The sequence below is a fragment of the Myotis daubentonii genome, chromosome 1 (assembly GCF_963259705.1).
Source record: "Myotis daubentonii chromosome 1, mMyoDau2.1, whole genome shotgun sequence".
NCBI lineage: Eukaryota > Metazoa > Chordata > Mammalia > Chiroptera > Vespertilionidae > Myotis > Myotis daubentonii.
Genome location: NC_081840.1, coordinates 109,076,144 through 109,086,294, shown reverse-complemented (window position 1 = coordinate 109,086,294; position 10,151 = coordinate 109,076,144). Strand labels below are relative to the sequence as shown.

General features: G+C 53.6%; 2 pseudogenes; both read left to right on the top strand.

Moving 5' to 3' along the window:
* The first annotated feature begins 509 nt into the window (after positions 1–509).
* Positions 510–1,679, top strand: LOC132231702 (glutathione peroxidase 1-like; annotated as a pseudogene).
* Positions 1,680–7,826: 6,147 nt separating this feature from the next.
* On the top strand, positions 7,827–8,259 carry LOC132226241 (large ribosomal subunit protein eL32-like; annotated as a pseudogene).
* The last annotated feature ends 1,892 nt before the right edge of the window (positions 8,260–10,151 follow it).

Sequence of the window (10,151 nt, the reverse complement as noted above, 5' to 3'; positions counted from 1 at the left end):
GCATATATATACCCCAACCTACCTCTTCTCAGGGCTCCTATATTCAAAGGAATTAAGTTCTAGAATCGTGGGGATGTCTGGAACCCAGCTGGCCCTTGATTCTGCTTGAGAATCAGCCTCATTCCCTGAGCACTTGCCCCTCTTGGTGTTTTGCGCTGTTAGTCCTCACAACACTGTTGAAGCAGTGTGCTCATGCTCACCAGGCAGATGGGGACGGGATGCAGACAGGAGGTTACTCGCCTAGGATGGCCCTGCCAGGAATCTTCAGAGTTGAGCTTGACCTCAGGGTTGCTGGATGGCTCCTGAAGCTCAGAATTCCTTGTACCCACACATGACACCTGGGCCCAAGCCAGGTCAGCCGAGAAGGTTCAGAGCAGACTGTGCAGCAAGAAGTTTGTCCCCAACCTGCCCCTCATGCCCCTCCATCCCAGTTCTGCCTACCACCTTGAGGCCCAGGACAATTCCATCCAGACCCTCTTGCTCTGTACCAGCAGCTCCTCTGTGCCTAGATGGAAACCTCTCCCCCAGCTCACAGCCCCTTCACTGCCAAGCAACTCAGGACCTGGGGCCTGGGACCTCTGAAACTGCTGCTGTCTGAGAGCCCCCATCATGGGCCAGAAGAGACAGCTCAGGCGCGGGAATGATACTGCAAATCATCCTCTGTGGGCCTCCTTGCCATACAGATAAGATCTAGATGCTACTGTGTTCCTTGAAGGATAATGACCAAATGAGATCAAATATAAAAACACCCAGCACAGAGACAGAATTCAGAACACAGAACCTACACAGAACATTCTCTAGAGACAGAAGAACTTCGCTGGAGAGAACATGGCAAAAGATCCTGGACTGAACCTGACTACAGAAATTGGCAAGAGAACCTGACTAGAACCTGGGGACTGAACCTGGCTGGAGAACCTGGACAGAACCTGGCTGGAGAACCTAGCGAGGGAACATGGCCACAGAACCTGGCTGGAGATCCAAAGCAGAACCTCTCTGGAGATCCAGACCAGAACTTGGCTGGAGATCCTGGCTAGGCTGCTGATCAACTGAACACTGTCTCCGTGTCCTTCCTTCTTCGCCGACTCCGTCTACGCCTTTGGGAACCCCTGCACTTGCTGGGGTTGGACCCCGGCATGCGGGGAGCCCATTAGCCTGGGCTCCCTGCGGGGCAAGGTGCTGCTCATTGAAACCTGGCCTCGCTCTGAGGCACGAGGATCCGTGACTACACCCAAGTGAACGCGCTGCAGCAGAGCCTTGTGCCGCGGGGCCTGGTGGTGCTCGGCTTCTCCTGCAACCAGTTCGGGCATCAGGAGAATGCCAAGAACAAAGAGATCCTAATTCCCTCAAGTATGTCATGGAACTACAAATTCATGGTGGCGGGTTCGAGCCCAACTTCACACTCTTCAAGAAGTGCGACGTGAACGGTGCAGGAGCACCCCCTCTTCGTCTTCCTGTGCCAGGCTCTGCTCGCACCCAGTGACGACGCCACTGCGCTCATGACAGACCCCAAGTTCATCACCTGGTCTCCCGTGTGCCGCAACAACGTGTCCTGGAACTTTGAGAAGTTCCTGATGGGCCCGGATGGCATACCTGTGCGCAGATACAGCCACCGCTTTCCGACCATTGACATCGAGCCTGACATAGAAGCCCTGCTGGCCAAGGCTCCCAGCAGTGCCTAGGGCACCCTTACTCACCCACCCAGCCCTCTGGGGGGTTTATCCATGAAGGTGTTGCCTCTAAACCTACGTAGAGGAATGCCTGATGTCCAGCTAAATCTCCCCACATGGGCCCTGGTCCTGTCCATCCCAGTCTCCCCCTCCCACACCATGGCTTTTCACAATAAACTGTCCAGTGCCAGCTGAAAAGGGAAAGGGAAAAGGAAAGGGAAAGGGAAAGGAAAGAGAAAGGAAGAAAGGAAAAGAAAGAAAAGAAAAGAGAAAAGAAAAGTCCAGAGTAATTAGAAGAAAGGAAATAATCAAGGTCAGAGTAGAAATAGAGACTAAAAAAATAAAAATACAAAAAAAAAAAACCAACAAAAAAAAAACACCCAGCACACAGTTCAAGAGAGTGTGCCTGCCTGGCCAGCATGGCTCAATAGTTGAATGTCACAGTTCGATTCCTTGTCAGGGTACATGCCCAGGTTGTGGGCTCAATCCCCAGTGGGGGGCATGCAGGAGGCACCCAATCAAGATTTCTCTCTCATTGATGTTTCTATCTCTCTCCCTCTCCCTTCCTCTCTCTCTAAAATCAATAAGAACATATTTAAAAATATAATATATATATATAATACATACATATAGATATAATATAAAAAGAGAGAAAGTATGCCTTCCTTCTCATCCTCAACTTGCTCTTGGTATTCAGGAAAATTGTCAGCAATGCTGAGGCTAGGCCAAACACTTTGAGGCCAGTGTGGTGGGGGCCTTGGCATCCTAAAGCAGCTCAAGGTGGGAAACCCTGGGGAATCCTGGCAGTCAGGGGCTGATCTGGCTGTCTCCTCCCAGCACCCCATCTGGAAAAGGCCATGCAGAGCCAGACATGGGTCACTGGGGTTTCTAGAAAGGCTGGTTACTGCCTCTCTGTGAAGGAATAACTGAGCCACATGCTTTCAGGAAGTGGCCTTATCTCCTCCCCTTCTAGCAGCCCTGTTTCCCTGTCCTCATCTACCCCAGCCAGGCCTGTGACACTCCCAGTTGGAGACGGTCAGCTCTGCCTCTGGCCCTAATTGAGCCTGGGACAGGCTCTTCCCCAGGCTCCTAGCAGCCAACCTTTTCCAGGACAGACATATGCCTGCTCTTCTGCCCTGACCCTGGAGCTGCAGGCCTTGTGACTTTGCTCCGCCTCCAGCCCAATTTTTTCCCTTCTCCTTGGGATCTGCACTCTGGCCACCAGGAGGCACTGTTCCCCCTCAGACCTGATGAGATCACAGGTCTCTATTTCAAAAAGAGGGTGGAAGGCAAGTCATCACAGGGAGTGCAAAGGGAAGACAATGGCCTTTGTCTAATCGCTGCTATGAATCTGGAACTTCCCATGCAGGACTCTACCTCATCCTCCCACCACCACGATAGGGGTGGGGCTAGGGCTTGAGAGGCAGTATTCTAAGTCACAAACAACAGAAACCGACCTTCAGCTAACATAAGCAAAAACTAAAAAACGCGCTGCTCACAGAAGTGGCAGAAAAGACAGGACTCAAAGAAGACAGCTACGATTGGGCCTGCTGTGTGGCTTGAACAGGGTGCGGCGCCTGGCTTCTTAGCCTTCAGCTGCCACTGGAATGATCTCCAAGGGTCCCTGGTGTTCTGTGTCACCGCTTCTCTCTGTCACAAACCCTCGCCCTAACTGACTTGGACCCTATGCTTCTTCTGCACCACAAGCTCAGAGAAGCAACCAGCTTCTTCCAAGCTTTGGTCCTGTCACCCCAACTTCAATCCTTCACTCATTCAACCAACATTAGGTCAGTGTGGACATCAAACACCTAGGACCCTGGTTCCCAGAGTCAGACACACCTGCCCTCCCTCTAAGGCTACTGACAGGTGACTGGCTACATGGTGGAGCTGGGGGGGTGGGGGGGTGGCAGAGGGCTGGTGGCACTACCACGGCTGAGGAATTAAAGCTGCATAGGGCCAGGGAAGTCTTGAGAGTTAAGAGGGCCACATCTCCAACCAGAACTGGTCCTGACTAGAGGAGGAGGTGACATGGACCTCTAGGCAGCTACCCGTATGTCAGGAGAGTGCCCCTGGAGACCCAGAGGAGAGGAGAAGGGGTCCAAGAGGATAGGCTGTGGGGAAGGACAATGGGGTAGCAGGCAAAGGCCTTCTCCTTGATATGGGAGCCCCGGGACTGTGGCAGGCATGATAGTAGAGATCCAAGGAGAATCCAGTCACTCACTTACACATTCAACATACATTTACTACTACAGGCTCAGTGCCACCACTGCAGAGACAGGAAAAGGAGCCAGTCCCTGTCCTCAGAGAGCTCCCCCCCCCCCCCCCAGCACATTGTTTAGAACTAAACTCCGAGGGGCTGTACAACCAAAGGAGAGAAACACATCACATCCCACAGGAGCCCCTGAAGAAGGGCCCTCCAGGCCCCTTCCCTGACTCACAGCTGGCTTCTGAAACCTCCTCTGGCTCCGGGAAGGTTCCCTTCCTATCCAGCTCCACCCCCCTCCCAACCGAGGGAGGGGACTTTTGAAAGCTGCTCTAACCTTTGACAGGGACAAATGTTGGCACCAGGCCTATTCACAGATACAACACCTGGCAAAGAGGATTTGCATGTGATTTGCAAAAGGTTGGCCTGAGGCTCAAGCCAGGCAAACCTGCTCCTGCTCCTCATTCCTCCCATCCTGGGCCATTTCTATCCGCAGAGAACCCCAGGACCCTTTTCTTGCTTTCCTCCAAACAGTTCCCATGAAGAAGCCAAAACAGCACCAACTGGCGTTTCCAATCCACAAGGCAGAGCTTGGGGACTTCTGGGTGTGTTGGTCCAGCTCGGAGATGACACCTGGCAGGTGAAGGTCTCTGAGAAGCTCTCAGGGGAAAGCCTCAACCTGTAAGAGGTTTTGCAAGCCCAGGACTCCAGTTAAGAACCAAGGAAGCTTCTGGACCTGCCTAATTCTAGCGGCTTAGGTCCTGGAAAGGAGTGAACACGCCCTCCACAGTGGGTGAATGAATGACAGAAGGCTTCCACTGAACCAAGGCCTCAGGGAACTAGACTTGAATGCTTAGAGGACAGCAGGGGAGAGCTGAGACTACACAGCCTATTAAAGGGGCCAGAGAGAAAATATTCCCCTAACTGCCAGCGAGTGAAAGTGTGCCTTAGGCCAAAGCACTGTGCCAGCGGTTCACTAGTTCATCTCAGTTTAGCATTATAAGTGCCCTGTGAGGTGGGCCTCTCGCTCCCATTTTAGAGATGAGGTAACTGAGGCTCAGAACAGTTAAGTGACTTTTGCTTAAGGGCATACAGCTGGGCATGGGGAGACCAGGACTCTAACCCAGAAGCTATTAAGATAAATTGGGTGAGAATGATGCCTCAGCATGAGGCAGGCCGTTTCTTAACTAGGTGAAGCTCATGGAAGCCTGTTCTCCTGCAGATCAGGAAGGGGAAGAGGCCACAGGGGAGAACAGGGCTCTCTCCCTCCACCCCTACCACCACCCCACCCCGCTGATTCCCTGAGCCTTTAGCAGCTGTGGATATCAGCTTGGTAATCCAGCCAAGGAGCCCCTGACATGCAGATGGCAGGGGCCACTATGACCACTTCCTGTCTCCTGGTTTCTGGCCGTCCCTAGGGGCCCTCAGCCCTGGGCATTGGTCCAGGCTCCCTGGCCACCTTCCTTAAGCCCTCCTGCCCCCTTTCTGCTGCTTTGCCCCTTGACCTACCTCCACAGGTCAATGAGTCCCTGCAGCAGGAAATTGGCATTCACACCAGGTCTGAGTGACCTCAAAGCCCATGCCCTTTCTGCTTGGTCTCCCTGCCCAGCCCTCCCACCCGTGTCCTCAGCACCAGGCCTTTCCCAGTGACTGCTCCTTCCACCACCCACAGTATTTTTCTGGTGGAGGTTGTTCCCCAAGGGCTTGGCAGAGCTCCCCGATGGGAAAGGTGATGACAGGGCCAAAGAACAGCTCCCATAGCAGGAGGGCCAGCCATGCAGGGTGCCCCAGGTGCTTTCAGCAAGGGAAGCTGTTCACAGTCAGCTCAGCCTGGGCACCTGCTCTGCAGGAAGTGGAGGGGACTTTGCTGGAAATCTGCCTTTAATCTTGGCTTCCTGTTTTCTGCCCCTGGGGACGCACAGACAGGACTGAGTTTCAAGCTATTTCACACCAGCTTCTCTAAACTGTCGTCTCAAAGTAGATGCTGGGGGTGGGGAGGAGTAATGAAGCAGGGAGGAGAGGCCCTTCCCTTTCCAGGAGAACCTGGGAGCAGAGCTCAGCCCACCCAAATGGTGCTTAAGCTCAGGACCTCCGGCCATCAACAGCCAACCCAATTTAGCATCAAGCTGGCCCAGATGGGTCCTATAATAAAAATGCAACACAAAGTCCTGAGCTCCATTTCCCACATCCAGGGGTCTCCAGCCTCTCTTTTCTCCTTTCCCTCACGCCAGACAGGTAGTCCAGCTTGAGAAAGCTAGTGCTTGAACCTACCTGGCTGGGACAGGGCTCCTCTTAAATTTCCTCCCAAATCCTAAAACCTAAGGCCCCTACTCTAATGATTTCCTTTCCACTACAGGGGAAGCTGGTGTTCCAGGTTTTGGAGGTCCTCAGATCCTACCCTCGTCCTGGGAGTGGGCTCTGGGAAAGTTCTTTCTATTCTGAGCCTGGTCTATAAAAGATGGCTCCAAACATTGGCTTGACACCTCCATTTCTCAGAGGCGTCTTCAACTGGGTTTGCCCAAAATCCAGCTCCTGAGCATTACTCCCAGCTTGAGCCTCTCCCAGGCCTCCCACTTCAGTAAAGAGCACCATGCTTTCCCCCCGCGCTCCAGCCACACCTGAGGACCAGGCCCGCTTTCTCCTGTGGACTCACTCCCCTCACAGCCCCTCACCAAGAGCAGTCACATGGCTCTCCTTTATCCACCAGAGCCCACTCTCATTAACCCTGGTGGGATTATTCAAAACATCCTCTCTGGTCTCTTGACCTTCACTCAGTCATGTCACTTCTCTACTTAAAATCCTTTAATGGCTCCCCATTGCTCATATAATAAAACCCAAATTCGTGTAATAAAATCCCTGGTTCACAGCACCCTACAGAATCCGGCCCTTCCTCTCATACTACTCTCTCCCACTTACTGGTTTTGTTATCTCGGCCTTGTTACTGTCCCTCAAGGTGCTAAACCATCTACGCCTGTGTCCCCAGCCTGCTCTCCTCCATCAAGCACTCGTTGCCTTCCTACCACAGTGTCTAATTTCCCTGTTTATTGAATTATCCTCTTAAGCAAGACTCATGCTCACTCTTTGCTCACTTCCCCATTTCCAGCATCCAGAACAGTGCCTAGCAGATAGTAGGTGCTCAGTATTTATAGAATAAGCAAATGAATGGGGAGGTTGGAAGTTAATTAGCTCTTCCACTAGAGCAGCAGTCACCAGCCTTTTGGACCTCATGGACCACCAGTGGTCCAAGGACCACCGGCTGGCGACCGCTGCACTAGAGGGTAGCTCTGTGGGACAGAGCCCTTTATTGATTTGTCCCCTGTGCCTGGGGTTCAGGGAAATTTAAAATTTGTTTTGCTCTGCTGTGAAGAGGTGGAGCCAGGATTCAAATGCAAGTCTATTTGACTCCAAAGTTCATGCTCTGGGCCACCTAAGCCCAGAAGGTGGGCTGGGGGAGTCAAATGCATTTAAGTTTAAGGAAAGATTGGTTGGTAACAAAATTGGGACAGGGATTAGAGCATTTTCTCCAAATCCCCGCAGTCCTCTCCTATTTTGCTAGCTGATTCAGGCAGGGTAGGAGAGCTGTCAACTTCTCCTTCTAGAAGCCTTTGCAGAGCTGCTGAAATGCTTTCTTTTAGGCTGAGAGGTGGCCCCATCAGCCCCCACTTTATCATTGCATCTTGACCTCAGAGGAGAGAAAGGGGAACCAAAGGAGCTGAGCATCCTCGCCATCCCTCTCACCCCCAGGCTGTTATCTTGCTGAATCTGCACCATCTCTCATGAGAGGTGTATTTTGAGCAGGATCTTACAGAAGAGGAAACTAAGCTCAGAGACCTTAAGAACTAACCCAAGGTCACACAGCTAGTAAATGGTTCAGCTGAGATTTAACTTTAAGATTTGAATCCTAGCTCTTCCTCAGCGCTGCCTACGGAGGTGGCAGCTGTCTCCTACTCAGCACCATGGCTGCCCTCAGACTCCTCGTGAAACCCAAGATTGCCAAAAAGAGGACCAAGAAGTTCATCCGGCACCAGTCAGGCCGATATGTCAAAATTAAGCAGAACTGGCCGAAACGCAGAGGCATTGACAATAGGGTGCGTAAAGATTCAAGGGCCAGAAATTGAACAACATTGGTTATGGGAGCAACAAGAAAACAAAGCACATGCTGCCCGTGGCTTTCGGAAGTTTCTGGTCCATTACGTCAAGAAGCTTGAAGTGCTGCTGATGTGCAACAGATCTCACTGTGCTGAGACTGCTCACAACGTCTCCTCAAAGAACCGCAAAGCCATTGTGGAAAGAGCAGCCCAGCCACCAGAGTCACCAATCTCAATGCCAGGCTGTACAGTGAAGAAAATGAATAGACAGATTGCGTACACATTGTATTTGTGTTAATAAAATCATAAAATTCTGCAAAAAAAAAGATTTGAATACCAAATTCATGCTTTTCTCCACTATACCAACCATAGCTATCTCTCAGATTTACTGGATGTCTCCTCCAAGGGCAGGGATGTGACTACTTCCCTCCTTGAAGGGCTGGCCCCTTCCTGGGAAGCTGGCCCAGGGGTGCTTTGGGTCAAAGGGCCAACCTGTGGTTTGTCTGGGGAGGCACACCCAACTCCTGTTCCTGGCATGTAAGCCTCTACAATCTGCAGCCACACTCTCCCACAGGGCCCTTTACTGTTCACCCCCTCAGCCCCTCCCTAATTTTTGAATTTCAAGATTTTGTCAGTACAACTCATTTCCCCCACTTGAGAATACCGCTACTCTCTGCCCACCCAACCCAGTCCCTATGAAGTGCCTTGACACCTCCTACCTACACTGGAGTCTCTGATCTCTCCACCTTCACTGTCCACCCCCCCTATGTGCCCCCCACACAGACCCTGCTCCTGTAATTCAAAGCAGATCATCTCCCTGTTCCTTGTTAATAATGATATGTAATAACAGGTACTATTGGGAGCTGACCATGCGCCAGCCACAGCACATGAAACATTTTAAATGTATTTACTCATTTCCTGTCTCACATAATCTTAAAACTGTGGTGCTGGTATTTCCCCCATTTTACCAAATGGGGATGTAAAGCACAGAGAGGTTAAGTAACTTTCCAAAAGCCACACCGCTACTGACATTTCTTTATTAGCTCTAGGCTAAAAACAAAGTCTAAGAAAGTCCCACGAGGCTCTTTGGATCTCTCTAGTCCCTGTGGCTTCCAGGGACCCCATCTCCCACCGCTTTCCTGGACCCACACTACAAAACCGCATCCACCCTGAGCTATTTGCAATTCCCCAAATCATCAAGCTCTCTCATCTCTCCCTGCCTTTGTCCATGCCGTTTCCCCTGCCTGGAGCTCCAGCTCTATGAAGTCTCCCCATTCGCCCCCCGCCCCTCTTTTCTGCTTCCTGTGGACCTGGTACATCACATCTCCACTTCTATCAATTATTCCTTTGAGATTGTCTGTTGGCCGATCCGTTTTACTGCTGAGAACTCCTTGGCAGTCATGAAGTGGTCCCACTAGTAGGCTCCAGAACCGGGCCTGTCACGTCGTTAGCGCCATTACATGTCTGGAAATGAATGAATGAATGCTTAATGCTGCGAGTGAGGCCCACTCTCCACAAGCAGATCAGAGGAGAGGGCCCCAGGCCCGGCCTCAATCGCGTCTCCATCGGCGGAGCTGCGCCCAGAGAAGCCTGAGGTGGCCCCCCGGCGGCCGGGGCGGCCCTCCGCGAGGGTCCTCCGCGAGCGCTCACCCCGCTGGCAGGGGGAGGCCGGGCGTGGGGGACACACCTCCCGCCGCGCCCCGGGCGCCCGGCAGGGGGCGCCGCCCGCCGGCTCCCGCCCGGCCGGCCCACGCCCCGCCGCACGTCCGGCGGGCTCCCTCGCGCAGGCGCGCTGCCGCGGGCGGAGGATCCGGGCCGCGCTTCCTCCGGCCGGGCCTGCGCGCTTCCTCCCTGCCGAGCCCTGGGCCAGCCGCGTTCGGCCGCCGCCGCCGAGCCCGCCGCCGCCCTCCCGCTCCCGCCCCACCCCGCGCCGTGCCTGGGGGTCCTGCTGGGGCGGGGTCCCAGCGGGGCGTCCGCCCGGCCGCGCCGCCGTCGGGGCCGGTCACCGGCCGGGAGTTCCTCCGCCCCAGCCAGCCTGTGGCCGCCGGAGCCTCCGCGGCGGGGAGCGCGGGGAGCCCCGCGGCCCCCGATCCAGCGTCGGGCTAAGGAACCGACGCTCCGAAATCGACCCTTGTGGCGGCGTTCGGAAGCGGAACTCTGCCGGGGCCGAGCCGGCTACATTGTTTCCTCCCC